Source organism: Brachyistius frenatus, unplaced genomic scaffold (genome assembly GCF_029030835.1).
Source record: "Brachyistius frenatus isolate BFR_SWC_R1_liver_20210118 unplaced genomic scaffold, ASM2903083v1 Contig_7, whole genome shotgun sequence".
NCBI lineage: Eukaryota > Metazoa > Chordata > Actinopteri > Embiotocidae > Brachyistius > Brachyistius frenatus.
In genome coordinates, this window is record NW_027210606.1 from 1,194,082 (window position 1) to 1,209,607 (window position 15,526).

General features: G+C 40.2%; 1 protein-coding gene across 1 annotated transcript in view; it reads left to right on the forward strand.

Annotated features, from left to right (window-relative positions):
* Positions 1 to 15,526, forward strand: part of LOC138615728 (protein phosphatase 1 regulatory subunit 29-like) — a 238,873-nt gene that overhangs the window by 37,778 nt on the left and 185,569 nt on the right. The window lies entirely within an intron of this gene.

Below are 15,526 nucleotides of genomic sequence, written 5' to 3' on the forward strand. Positions count from 1 at the left end.
ATGAACATTTGCACACCATGTCCCTGTTTCCCTTTTTGTTTTTGTGCATTTGAGCATTTGTGTGGTTGTTTGTGTGTGTGTGTAGAATCACTAACTGTGTCTGTGGTTAATGGCTATCTGAATAAAGACTGAGAGTTCATGGGAGAAAGACAGAGGGTGAGAAATGGTAAATGTGTAAAAGTGAGGCCAATCTTGTTTGTCATTCCGTGTGTGTGTGTGTGTGTTTATGACAACAGGGGCAGAGAGCAGAAATCCCATTAACAGTATGAGTTTGTGGACGGAAAATGAAATAGTTTTTTAAAGGCCTTTTTATTGAAAAAGCTGGACAATTACCATCTTGCACCCGAAATTGCCTCCCGCCATCCTCCCACCCTGCTGCCCTGCTGTCTCTTCCTGCTGCATATGTACCTCTCTCTATCGCCATCCTTTTCCCCCTTCTTCCATCTTTATTTTGTTAGTCTTCTCATAATTTTATCTCTTCCCTGAATACAATTCTCCTCTCCTCTCCTCTCCTCTCCTCTCCTCTCCTCTCCTCTCCTCTCCTCTCCTCTCCTCTCCTCTCCTCTCCTCTCCTCTCCTCTCCTCTCCTCTCCTCTCCTCTCCTCTCCTCTCCTCTCCTCTCCTCTCCTCTCACATTACCCCAATTCTCCTCCCTCGGCTCCTCCTGCTCCCCACTTAGACATTTTTCTTTCCCACCGTTGACCTTAATTTAATTTTCTGCACCATTAATACTAAGCTAAGGCCTTATCGGTCTGATTTGCAGCACACTCTGAGAGAAGAAGGCAAGTCTTATTTCGGGGGCCGTTCCTTAAATCAAAATGGTGGACCAGCCGGCTGATGGAAGGAGGAACTGATGGATGGTGGCAGAGACAGAGAAAGAAAATTGTAAATATAAGCTCGGCCTACCACCCCCACTCCCTACAGACACACCGATGCTGCCAAGCAAGGTTCTGGCAGAAGGGAGCTCTGGTAATTGACATGAACTCCAAACTACAGCCTGTCTTTTGTATGAGAACCTCTCCTTGATTGAGATTCTCTTTCAGTATTACTGCTTTTATTCAAATTGGGATTATAGGACAGAGAAACTCACAACAGTTAAATAAAAGTCCACACATTAATTTCTGGTGATGGTAAAAAAAATATACTTACATGCTTCAGAGTATGTTTAGGCAAATTTTAAAAATTGTGCATAGCTACCTCAGTGTTACATCGTCTAAATTATGTAAGTTACTTAATGTATGTTATGAGAGTTAAATACTTTACGTTATGTTCATACTTTATTTAAAAGAAATCCACATAACTTTTGCTGTCTCACTGACTCAAAACAACATTTGTCCAGGGTAAGGTTCTGTGTTTGTTCCATCCAACAACCCCCAGCCTCCTCCTCCCAACGCAATGTTTCCATTCTTTGTACTTTGTCACATGTCCTTCTTCTTCTTCAACCCTGATCATACATTTCTGTGCTTTTCACACCTAAGTGAGAAAAAACATGACACTGACACGGAATCTTCTCGTGGACTGACGGGTGTATTACATGCTTTGGCAGGATATCTGGCTGCACCAATTTAGTATTGGCGAAAATATACTATATTTTTTATCCTCAAGGGCAACAATACAATGTTCACTATGGAACTAACAAATCAATCCATTGCATCGTATTGGTTTAATGCAAATACAAACATAAACATGTCAATTTGTGGTTTCAGAGGGAGCTGCAGACTGGAAGGATTTCTAACAAACAAAAGCTTACCCCCTTTACCGGAGGTTTGTAAATTTCCAAAATGTAAAACTTTTTCTGCACGAGGAGAATCCATTTCTGGAGTGTGTTGAACAAGTGGAAGGTTTTGCCCTCTGTCAGGGATACTTGATCAAAGGCATCACATTAGCATCCAGCATCTCTTCATTTTACTGCAGATTCTGGATTTGTTGTGCTGCCATTGTCATCACTAGACTCATGCAGCTGGCATGATTTATTTATTTAAAGGTTGTTTTGTGTGTGACAGCTGCTTGTTTAGCTTACAGCACACTCAGTTCATACCATTTTCCACCATTGTCTCTCTCATCAGTGTCCTCTTTCACAGTTCATAGTGTGGCTACATCCAAACTACCGTCCTGTTTACTTGTTACACCTGGTCCCATCTACACTAACAGCAGGCATTTTAACCCAGTGCTTTTTCTCTAATTGAGTCCAACACTGTCATGGAGTAGAGTGGGATCTGTGGGTTGAGCTGTGTTTGCCGGCTGGACTTGTGCTCTGCTGCTGCTCTTTGATGCTGCACTGTTGATGTCGTGTCGGAGGCTGTGGCCCACATCAGCAGCCTTGTCCTTTGTAACATGGTGTGTTTTGCCTCTGAGGCATTTGAAGCTCACAGAGATTGAAATTGAGTTTACACTTTAACATCATCAGCAATAAATGATGAGTTGAACCCTGGGACACAATTATACATGACTGCACAGCAAAGGTTGAATAATGAATGAACTCTCTGGTATGACTGTAACACAGGGTTTTTCAAAAAGCATTTAAGTCAACACCCACTGGGATTTTTTATTCTTTGAAAGAGTGGGACAATTTAGTAACAAGTTTAGCAGGCGATGCTGGAGAAAAGGTACTCCAGGGATTTGATACAAGGCCAGGAGGCTCCATGTGGCGCAAGAGATAACTGTCGAAATCTTCTGTTGTCTCATTCCAATACTGAGAATTTCTCACCTGCCTGATGCCACAATACATTCCGAATAGGCTGAAAAATGAATATTGTTTTTCAGCTGTCCAACTGGGAAAGAACAGGCACCAAACCTGCTGCATGAAATGTTTAGTGTGAGCTGTAATTTCAGCTGTTTGATTTCCCTCATGTTTGTTATGGCTCCCTTTCTGGTCTCCATTAGGTCCTCTGCAATAACCAATCACCTGGACACACACAAAACTGGACACACTCTGAATTACACAACCACGGTTTTCCTCGACAGGCTTCTCCTCTTGTGCTTCATCTTCTATTTACCCACAGCACTCCTCACACCGGCCCTCCTTCTATCCCTCCTTGTGCCCAGAAAAAATTGAAACGCTCGAGCCAGCCTGCTTATTAAATAAGCAACACATCGCTCAAAATGGGCTGCTTCTGCCTCTTGCAATGGGTTTGGACATATGTGCTGTGACACCTCCAAGGTTCTATTAATCAGTCAGATGTAATTTGTTCAAGTTGCCTGAGTGGATGTTGTGTAAGCAGACAATGCTGTGATATGCTGTCCTCGGGTAATAGACTTCATTTGTGGTGTTTAATGAGGTTTATTTACACAACTGAGATATGTTCATATTGTTTTATTGATGGGATTGGCCAGATGTTAATGACTTGCTCCTCATATGGCATTTTATTTCCATGTATACTGTGTTTTTGGAGTAGTTGGACAGAATTTAACATGCCATCTGTGATGAGAGCTGTCCATCTGATAACCCATGGGATGTGCAGTCCTTTCCACCTGCCTGTTTTTTTTTTAATACCCAGTCTTGCCTTGACAACAAGTTGGTGCTCAGCTGAGTTTGACAGCAGAGTAGAGAGCCAGCTGTTGTTTTTCATCCTGTTCGTGTCCAGGTAATGGACATGTGGGCTTTGTGAGACTCATCCTGCAGATCATCCAGCACCTAAAACATGGTCATAAAGGTTGTCTGTGCAAGCAGCTTAATACTAACCATATTTGGTCGTCGTAGTTATGATGGGAGCAAATTGGAAGTCACGTGGGTGGTTGGAAGGATCTAACATGGGACTTTCACTCAGGAGACTGCTGTTTGTGTCCCATGTGAGACAAAAGTCAACACTGATGTATTTTAACTTCCGTAAGTATGTTAATTTATGCAACATATGTAACTTAGGTAACGTAACTTACATCATGTAACGTATAAATCTAACATACTTATTTCAACCCAAACCAAGATTTTTCTAAACCTAACCAAGTAGTTTTAATGTCTAAACCTAATGGAACTGTCACCATTTTACAACATTAAACGTGTTTATTATTGTTACCACGGCAATTAAGGTCCAGTATACCTGTCATTGTTTCTGTGCCATGGTGCCATATTTTGTTTTTGTAAATGAGCTATTCTGTGAATTTGGTATGATGATGTGTTGTTATCACGCTTTACCTTCACTAACATTACTAACATTACCAATTCAGCTGCAGTCTTCTGACTTTATATCCAGCGGAAACATACATACATGAAAGTACAGGACACACACCTTCCAAAAATCCGATACTGCCAAAACTAGTTACTTCAATTGAGCAATATCAGTCTGAGCTGTTTCCCTATTAATGATTAATGCTGTAGAGAAGTATTTAATTGTTCAAACAAAGTTGTCAGTGGTAATACAAAATATATCAATTACTCATCTATTTTTCTAGTCTTGCCTGGGCAAGGTTAAGATAATAGTTACTGTAAAAACCTGTAATATGCACAACTGTGCTTGTGAGGTGAAAGAGTTTCTTTAGCTTTCACCAAAGAACAATAATAATAAACTTTATTTATACATCTTTTCAAAGTGTTTTGCATATGATTACCAAGATTAGGGTTAGGGTTATCAGGCAGAAATTAGACAAGTTAAATGCCCAATAATATAGATGAGACAACAACAATAATAACAAGAAATGTATGATACACTGGAGACTAAAAAGTGTGCTTGGAATTAATAAAATGCTATCAAAAAGATATATTTTGAGATATGATTTGAAAGATATACCTAATCTTGCAAACCTCAGACGCTCAGGCTCTGAGTTCCAGTGCTGAGGGGCCCTGACCGCAAACACCCCGGTGCCTTAAATCTTGAGTCGGGACTCAGGAACAGCCAGCAGAGCTCTTCCTGAGGCTGAGGCTGCACTCGGGCTCCTGCGGGGGGGGCAACAACGTGGCCGGGACCTGAAACATGCATGCAGCATGCAACATAAATAAGCGATCAGTAAAATCTTAAACTTACTGGTAACCATTAAATAGAAGCTAAAACAGGGCTGATGTGATCAATGGCATGATTTAAAGCAGAAGGTTCTTAACATCTAAAAGCATCGTCTTTGGGAGATGCTAAAGTTGGACAGTTTATTGGAAGAATTTAAATCGCAGATCCCTTTAGTGGCCCTCCCGCAAAAATATTTGAGTATGCTTTTTACTTAGTTCCTTCAGTTCCTGCTAATAAGAGTGGTTTTTTGTCCTTACATAATTCAGCCTAATGCTCAAACAGGTTGAGATAACCATTATAGAAAAAATATGTGGAAATGTTTTCACGAGAATCGACATGGGCTTCACACATCACACCAGGAAAATGTTCCAAAACCACGTTTCTCATGGGCAAAACAAATGTTTCCCATGTGCATAATCATATGTATATGTGGTAACGTTGTTATTGTACATGTGAAATTCATGTGTTTTTTCTGTAAGGGAAGTCTTACTGACTCTTTGATACAACATTAGAATCCAAATGGGCTCAAATGGACGAGAAGACCTTTCAATGGTTAAACGATGACGTTTAACATTTAACATATGTTTTATTCAGCCACATCGGATTTCTATTCACATTTTTAAACAAACCAAAGTTTCACAGACTCTGGTAGTCTGTTATCAAAGGTCATTAAATGGCAGCGCTGTGGCGTCTAGCTGCCATTTCAGCTTATTAGCTCATCATAATTGTACTCTGTGAGTTAATAAAATTCATATAGCTGTCGGATGACTGCCGGCATGGTTGACACTGAGGAGCCACTGAGCAGATGGATGCACAGGCTGAATGATGGAGTGAGGGAACAAGGTCGAAAACAAAGGGGACACCAAAGATGGACAAGGTGAAGGGGAGACAGGGGGAAGTGGGGAGGAGGGGCTGATGACAGAGACTGATGAGAGGACAGAGAGAGAGAGAAATAGAGATAGAGAGAGAGAAACAGCAAACTGTCTGTCCTGCTGTGGTGTCTGCAGACGAGGGGACGGCACCCTGAAGATGATGGAGTGGAGGAAAGAAAAGAGGGAGGGGCAGAAACAGGACAAAAAACAAAAAAAAGAAGCGCTGACCCTCACATGTCAAGACACATTCACACATTTACACAAATGCAGACTTCATTTTGCATCAATTGTTACAGAAGACATTACTGTACCCCAAACACCATTTAACATTTGTAATGTGCACTAATTAACAAGCATACAAAAAAAAACATAATTACTATAATATCTCTAGTGCCTCTACTGCTGTATTAAATATGATCTGAAACTAAATTATTCAGAAACACCATCTGTTTTGAATATGTTTCTTGGTTATCAAAAATGCCCATTTAGTACATGGTGTGCGTGTTTGGGGATGTAGCCTGTGGAGCTCAGTTTCAACTGGCACAGTAAATTCTTTTAAACACCTATTTGCATGACAAAGAATATTTTAACTTCTTAATGCAGTGTGCTGCACTTCAGTTCTGTCAATAAAACTTTTGATTTCCTTCCATTCATAGAACTTTTAGTGCCGCTTTTCTACCCGTGTTGATGTTCCTGTTTCATTTTACGATATTTGCCCGATGTAATTTTCCTCGTTAGATTCTCGTTCGATGACCACATCCGTATGACAATGAAAACATTAATGCCTTAAGTTTTTCTGTTGTTTACTCAAAGCCCAGATTGGATCTCTCTCTGTTGTTAGTGTTTTTTCATTCAACATTTGATCAGTTTAGAATTTTTGCTTAAAGAGTGAAAGAGTTATTTTGGCTGTAAACTGTGCCTGTAGGATCCGATTTCAGCATTTTTCAAAGGTCTCGGTAGTTCAAACAAACTCAGAATGAATATTTTTATCCACTAAATGAATGTGGACCCATGCAGACCATGCAGTTTATAAATCTTGTTCTTGCTTAGCTGTCGCATTTTTATCAATTATAAAAAATTTAAAAAAAATTCCCGTGGACATCCATTATTTCACTAGCTAGTTACCTACAGGAGATTTGAGACTTTGCCTCCAAACCACTTAGCAAATGTTATTTCTGGTAAGGACTCTATGCCAGTTATGCCAATAAAATAAGATATTAGCGTGATTAAATACGGAATGAGAGGAGCGGTGATTGGTGGAAGGGAGCCGAGAGACAGATCAAACCGGAGAGGAAGACGAGAGGATGAAGAGGGATCAGAAAGTGAGATAAATCCTGTTAAGGTGGTATTAATGTTCTTAAGCATACTGATAGCTCCTTTGCATGTATGTGTGTGTGTGTGAGAGAGAGAGAAAAACTGCAGCAGCGCTACAGGCTCATTAGGCTACAGGGGAGAATAGCTAAAAGGATTAGACCGACATGGATTATTCACGCATGAAATACTGGAACCAAGGAGGTAGCGCGAGAGAGAGAAAGTGTGCAGGGAGGGGGGAGTGGGGGGTGGGGGTGGAGGGGGAAAATGGGGGAGGTTATATATAAGAGAAGGAAGTTGAAAGAATATAAATATGTATGTCTAGGAATATATGCAGTGGGGGGATGAGAAGAGGAAATGGCAGCGAGACAGTCGAGGATGAGGAAGAGAGCTCGGGACGTGGAGGAAGAGAGAGACAGAGAGAAGATGCGGTCTGAGATTTAAGATGGAGCTCGAGATTGAGAAATCTGCCGAGTGTAACGAAATGAGGAAGTACAGATGGAGAGAGAGATAGATAGGGAGAAGAGAGGATGACAGATTGGGTTATAAACTCAAACACCGAGATGAGGCGGGAGATGGGAGCAAAGCAGCATGGGTAAAACAGGAATGAGAGGGAGAAGACAACAGACGCCGAAAGGCATCAGGTGGAAAGAGGAAAGAAACAAATGATGGGGGCGGAACAGAACTGCAGATTAGAGTTGGACGAGGAAGTGGTTGCAACAAAGGGAAGAGGAGTAATAAGGATCGCTTTAAGTATATTTGAACTTATATTTCAACAGGCATTCAATTAGGCAAGTTGATGAAGAGCCTTCACTGGAAAAGCAGGTTCACATTGTTAGTTCCACTGCCAAAACTAAGCAGTAAATTACCATTACATTTTACTTTAAATGCTCCTACTTTAGGAACATGAAAAACTCTCAAGTCTTAATAAGACTCGATTGTATAAACAACATTTTTTAAACACAATTGTGCAATTCTGTCAGCACATTAATGCAGTTACCGGACAACATCATGCAGGAGGTATGGTTGTCTTGTCTTGAGTTGCGCTCAAATTTTACAATATGTAAACAGTAAATAAGCGAAATGTCACAAGGCTTCTTTGTTCTTTGGTCATATCGTTTTTCGTTACCCCGTCGACATCGGTACTCTTACTCCAACTATGTTTCTGCCACTGTTGTTGATTTCAGTGCAGAATGTTATTGTGTCACACCAAACTCAGAATTCCTGGAAATAATGTCCATATGCATAATTGTATTAATAAATAAGGTCTAATGCAGATGATGTGAAAGTGACCCTTTACATGGGAAATGGGCTGATGGGCTGTTGTAGTGCCTTTCTTTTAAGCAGAAGACAAACCTTCAATTATTGTTCCTCTTTTTATTAGTTGTAGCCACAACCTTTCTCTAACCCTAATCAGCTGTTGTACTTGTCTAACCCAAATCATATTAACCCCCTGCATCAACCATGACCTTACACCACCCTTAACCGTAGTAGTCTTGCCATATCCAGCCATGTTGTAGAGAGTGAGTGGACAGAATCATCCTGTGACCGTTAAACTGTCACTAACACGTGCTTTTTCTAATAAAGACTAAAATCTGGTCTCGTCTCTGTAAAAAGACATCGAACAGCGGCCCTTTAACCAAAACAGTGGATTTCCTTTCATGAAAAAAACAACAACACGGTTTTGAGCATGCAAACCTCTGATCACATGCTCTCTAACCCAAACGCCTGACTGCCTCCTGCCCCGGCCGGGAGGCGCCGCTGCCCTCTGGGACTCGAAATCAGAAGTGTGGGAAATACTGTGCCACATCACGAGGCCAGTCAACACAGCTGTGACTGAGATAAAAAGGGGCGGGAAAAATAAAGAGGATAAGAAATGGAGAGAGGAGAGACGGGGCTGAAATCAGACAGCCGTGTTATAGATTGACATTATATTGAAGGCGAACAGGAGAAAAAGTACGGCGAGGAAATGTTGGCTTCAATAACTGGAGGTGAAAAGCATCTGAGGACAAAAGGTTAGGAGAGCAAATTGTGAGAGACACACAGAAAAACATGCTGCAAGTGAGCAGTGACACGGTCAAATATTTGGAGAGAACAGCCGGGGTTCGCCTTCTGCTGTCTGTCACCCGATGGAGCCGTTTGGCAAAGACATCACTATATGAGTGTGTGCAACACCGACATGCTAATATGCAATTGCAAATGGGAGTTTATATGACTGCATGTGGATAGTGAAATGTATGTGTGGATAGATGCATGTCTGTTTGTGTGTGTGTGTGTGTGTGTGTGTGTGTGTGTGTGTGTGTGTGTGTGTGTGTGTGTGTGTGTGTGTGTGTGTGTGTGTGTGTGTGTGTGCGTGCACTGTATGTGAACATTAGCATGTCTGCAGAGAGTAGCAGCTAATCTGTTTATGCAGTCAGAGCTCATCCAGCTAAAAAAAACCTACAAATACATATTTAAGTCTGTCTGGCTGCTGCTGCTCTTCAAGACATGTAAAACACACACACTCAGTCACGCACGCACGCACACACACACACACACACACACACACACACACACACACACACACACACACACACACACACACACACACACACACATACACACACACAGTTGTTAAAAATGGGTTTGTTCTCACTCAAACATCACAGCAGGTGTGACGTGTGTCTTTGTATTTGTGTGTCCACAGCTCTCTCTGTCTTGGTCTGTGTGCTTCTGTATGTTCTCTGTGTGCAATCTGTGTTGGTGCGTTTGGGTTTCTGTTTTCTGTGTGTGAGTATCATCTTTTCTGTATAAATGTGAGTGGGACAAAGTTTCAGACCTGAAGAGTTTGGACATTTTGAAGGGAGGACAATTTACCTGATTTGAGGGTTGAGATTAGGTTTGAGGTCAGGCGTGTGTTTGTGATGTAATGCCCTTTCCTGGTCAAATAGTCCCAGGAATTGCTCTTCCTGTGAATCTAGAACTGAAAAGCTTTTTAGTTTTCCCACTGTGTCTGAATAACCAACACGTTTAATTCAGTTACACTGTTAAAGGATGTATTCGTGGTGCTAGTTGCGTTAATGTTAAGAGAACAGCCCTGTTCACATCTGGCATTATCATGTGTCTCCACAGCCGTCTCCAGTGACCACAGCTGGGGAAAATAATGGAAGGATTCTCTAATTTAACACCTTTAGTGATCTATTCATGATGTTAGATTAAAACACACAACACAGAAATGAACAGAGAAGTTAGAGACTGACACCTTTGGCAAAAAGTATTCCAACACTTATGTTTCTCCAGATAAAAACCGGACAGTACAAGACCTGGCACGCTTGCATTATTCCAATTCCCAACTCTTTCAAATATGAACTTTGTCTTTCCCAAAAAGCTTGATCATGTAACCTAAACATGACATAATGTGATGGGACTTCTCAGGAGAGAAAAGTCACTCTTCCATAATTCTACGTTCGGCCTTTACCTAAACAATATCATCTACCACTATTTTAGACAGAGCTCGGCCTACATGCCCCCCACAATCTTGAAATTCATGATTATTCTATTTTAAAGGTAACTAACGGACAACGATTTAATTGTGGGATTAAATACTCACTCACGGCTCTGGTTTGTCGGTTTTATGAAATTAATTTAAAAAAGAGAAAGAAAGAAAGAAAAAAAATGCCTCGAGGAGGCTTTGATGAAACCAGTGCATTCACTCAACAGCTGCTTTATACCAGTTTAATTTGCAGTTCATTTTTCAAATTCAGCTACACTTGGCAGAATCTAACAGGTTATGTTTTTATTAGGATATTATTTTTGCATTGCTTACACTGTGGTTACCCAGGATACATTTGCATTCAAACTGCTAAAAGAATATGACCATATGCATCCCAGACCACCTTCGAATGTGGTCTGATCAGATCAGATCTCAACGTGTCCTCTTGTGGTCAGATCATCCAGGATGCATGTTAACGCCAGGTGGAAATAGGACCTTATTGTTTTCTGTTCGGTGTGTTGTTGAGATATGTTAGGAACATGAGGAATGGGACATTGAAAATTGTAGTTACCAGTCAGCAAAGTTGGGATGGCTCCCCGACGTAATGTTGATGTCAGTTGTTGATGTTCAGCTCTTCAGACTCTGATTGCTGCTGGCCCTCAGACGGTATCAATAGGACTCTCTAAGTTACAGAAACCTCTGTGAAGTTGAAGCACGATAGAGTTCTCACATTTCTCAGTCTTACAATTTTTTTCATTATCACTGCATTCCTCTTCAGCCTCTCCTCACTTCTCACCGTCACACACTTCCTGCATCTCATTTAAGACAAATGTGTACCTGTTAGTTTCAGAGGAAATGTGGTTCGATCATTGATAGAAGTCAAACTAGAACTAAAACACTGAATTAGCAGGACTTTAACAGCAGTTTCTCTGACGTTTGCTGAGGAAAAATGTTCCTTGATTAACAAACTATAATTAATAGGTAATGCTACTACTTTCAAAGTCTTTATGAATGAGCATCTTACAAATTCTGATTCATGAATGGCTGCATTTACAAAATAGGTAAAATATTTCCTCATTGTGTATTCATGCCGTGCAAGTAACATTTAATGAGTAGATGTGTTTTTTTTTTTAAATTTATCATCATGCAATACAAAACGTAAGCAGTGAAAAGTAAAAGATTTGCCTCTTGGCCAAAATTTAGCAGCTGAACAGTTTATAAATGCAACAATACTTTTTAGAGTGGTGCGACCCATCAGCAAAGCTTCTCTAGGCATGATCGCAGTAAAAGGAAAAGTGCCGAGGGGAGAAGAGGCATTCTGCATGGCAGTGTGTGTTTTGCTTAAAAAAAAAAAAAAAAAGGAGCTCTTAGATATTGAGGGAAAAAGCTGGGGTTGCATTTAAATTCTAGGTTTAGCCTAAATGCAACCCAGCTTTATCAGATGCAGACAGTCTATGGATACAGGATATGCGGTAATGTCATGTGGAAAGGAGACCTATGGTGAAAGGAGAATAAAGGTATTTGGATCCTGTTTTAGATAAATGTATTGTTTTGTTGTATACATGTTGGCAATCTAAAGTACTTTGTGTGTTAGATTGAAACGCTTGCAGCAGTCTGAGGATTGCATGATGTATTTGTGCATGCAAGCGTACATATGAGCGTCAAAGAGATAAGGTCAAGGTTTTCTGGTGGTATTTATGTTCATGTATGTGTGTAGGCATGTGTCACTAACACATTCTGCCACACAATGTTTGAATAAACGCATGTACACACTGAACAGTCTGTGCCTCTTCGTGTCCCCACATCTTCTTCCTGCCCCCATGGGTGCTTCCTGAGGTTAATCGCCACACCGACAAACACTGAATTTGCACGTCCCCACACTGGTAGGTCAGTTTTTCAATTTCCTTCCTAATTGGTGAGGTCATGACAACATGCTGTGGAAGTGATGCCACATCAACTCCTTGGGGGCTTCAGAGGGATCAAAGGATCCCCCCTGGGTGCTTTTGGCTTTTCATCTTACAGGGTAATGTATCAGTATGGGTGTGTATGTGGTTACGTATGGGCTGGACAAGCAAGGGAGAATCCCAGATGAACCTTGTAGGAAAACTGGTGCTTTGCATTAGCAAATAATAAAACAATACAACAAGGAAAAAAGCAGAACATACGTATTTATTAATCAAGGATTTTTTTTTGCACGTGTATGTAAATACGCAATACACTAAATGCTTTATAGCATGAATTACAGTGTCTTAAAATAAATAAATAGTTACCATTTTGAATCTGTAACAGAAAATCCTGCCTGTTATACTTCTGATAAATTAAACATGTATTGTATCTCTTTTTTTTAATTTTTTTAAAGAGATAATTTTTCGGTATTTATTGTAGACATAAAGAAAAGACTGAGAATGAAAAAAAAATGCATCTCAATTCCTTGTAAATTGTTCAACCATTGAAGAAAGTCCTAAAAAGAGATGTTGACACATATTTTTGTTTCTCTTTCTTTAAGTTATAACTTTTAGGTTGTACAACTGTGTGATTGCTTGGTGGCTTATAATTATGTGTTATCAGTCCCCTCATCACAGGCTTTTTTTTTTTTTTTTTTAAAGTAATTCCACATTCAGCCATTGTTCACCTTTTATAAACACGGCCGTGTCTGAAGTGTGCAGCATAACGTTGCTTCCTAAGTAGCAAGATTGGAAACAGAATTAAGTGAAAGTGTCGGAAGTCTTTCTCAGTGTTAAATCGTGACTAGACGGAGGGAGGAAGTGCTTGGCGCTCTAAAACACTTTGAGGAAACTGGATCCAAAACATGATCAGACGGACAAAAAAGTGACCGACCGAAGATCAATACATCAAGTTTTGTTTACTGAGAAGCAACATCATCAAATACAGAGTTTGCTAAATAAAGAATGCACAACTCCAATTAGAAAGCACACGGCTGTCTAGTAGTTCTGAGGATGAGTTGTTTCTAAACCACTTGTCAGTTGGGGAAACAAGGCCAAGCACGAGGTAAAGACATAACAGCATTTCACAGATGATGAAAAAAAAAAGCCCTATTTACTGATAAGTTGAATATTTGTGGCAGTATTATGCATGCAGCTTCATTTTTCAGAGACATGCTACACTCTCTTCCACAGTCATCTGGCCTCAAGTCAATTGAACATTAATGTGGGCAGTGAGTGCATGATGTCTTTAAAGCAAAAGGAGACATATGCTATTCAGAAATTCACTTATCACAGATTGAACTTTTCACTCTAACTATTTAGCTGACTTGTTTTGAAAAAAAGGTAAAATATTGAATTAGGAAATGAATCAGTATTGGTCTCAGTTTACCTCTACATCTTGGTTTGAAATATATGAGGCTTGATGCGATCCAACGGTGGATCTTTATGAAACTAAATGCCAATAGATAAAAACTATTATGTATTTCAAGTCATTTTCAATTGTCGGAATTGGCAGTCTAGCTTAATATGGCTTCCTCTCCTAATTACAGAGGCGGGAGGTGATGCCAACATGCATCTGTGAGAGTAGTGTGTTCTGACTGTTCCTTGATGACTGCAGTGGGTTATAAACTGTCTGTTCCAAAATCAAAACACCCTCAGCTGCTCACAGGATCCCATTTAGTTTGAAATGCCTCTAAATACCCTTCAGACAACCATCGTCATCAATCTGATGCCATAATCCATCATTATGAATGTAGAGTGGGAGGCTTTGGTTCAGGGAAATGGCTCCTTTTGTTTACTGATGAAAAATAACTTGATGGCTGTGACTTTCCTATAGCAGATGAGTGATGGTTTTGATCCAAGAACAAAGCACCAGGAACGGTATTACTCACTTTTCAACTGGTAGGCTTGAGACAAATGTACAGCTTGATGGGCGGGCGGCCTCCTCATTTCTTCATGGGTTCATGCTGTTCAGGTTTGAGCTGCTGTGTGTGTGTCTGTTGGATATTCTACAACTCTTTCCAGGACTTTTTACTTTTTAATGCAGAAGACCCGCTTTACTCTCAGCCCTGCTGAGGTCAGCATGTTTTTAGTGGGGAGGTTTTAAAAATTAACATTGAAAGCATTTATACTTTTTTTGAAGTTTTTCTACCAGCTACAGAGAAATAGTAAGAAAATCAGGTTTTACTGCATAACACATACAACAAATTGCACATTATAGAAAATACATACGACACTTCCTCAGAATGAAACCTTTTAAATTAAAACGTGGAGAAAAGCTTTTGCTTGTTGGCAGACTATATAACAAAATAGTTTTGACTAATTATCAAGTTTATTTGCTTGATACAATTTTAGGCCATTTAGCAGATTATAAACAACAGTTAAAACATGTCCAACTTAAACCTTGAGTGCAGGACTTTTACGCGGACATTAATGTTTGTTTTCTAAACCTTTGCCAAATGAGTTGACACAATGCTGATTAAACTGATCACTGCTATCTGTATTCCACAGTATACAGAGATTTTACATCTGCTCTCAGGTGTGACATTCTCCTGTGCTGCCGGATGACTGCATTCTCAGCAGAGAGAGATTTGCGCCGGGCGGCAGAAGGGATTAAATTATGGTCGTGAAAGGAGTCATTTCACAGAGGCTGTGGGACTCAAAACAGTTTATCCACACTCGCAACAATAACGGCTACAGTGGAGCCTGTGACGTAAGCACATGTGGACAGTGTTTTTGTAATTACACTCACTGACAGAAAGTCATATAAATATACTAACCATTGATAAAAGTAGAAGGATATGTTCCCTAATAATTTATCTCAAAACTGCCTCGTCTACTTAAAAGTGGTTATCAAAGACTGGTACCACAAGAGACATATTTAGTTAGTCTATCAAGGCTTTGTCTCCTCCAGTAGAAATCTAAGAAAAGTTTAACTCCCTCATTTCTATTCCACAACACACATCAACACTGATGGGGCAGTAGTTTTAAAGA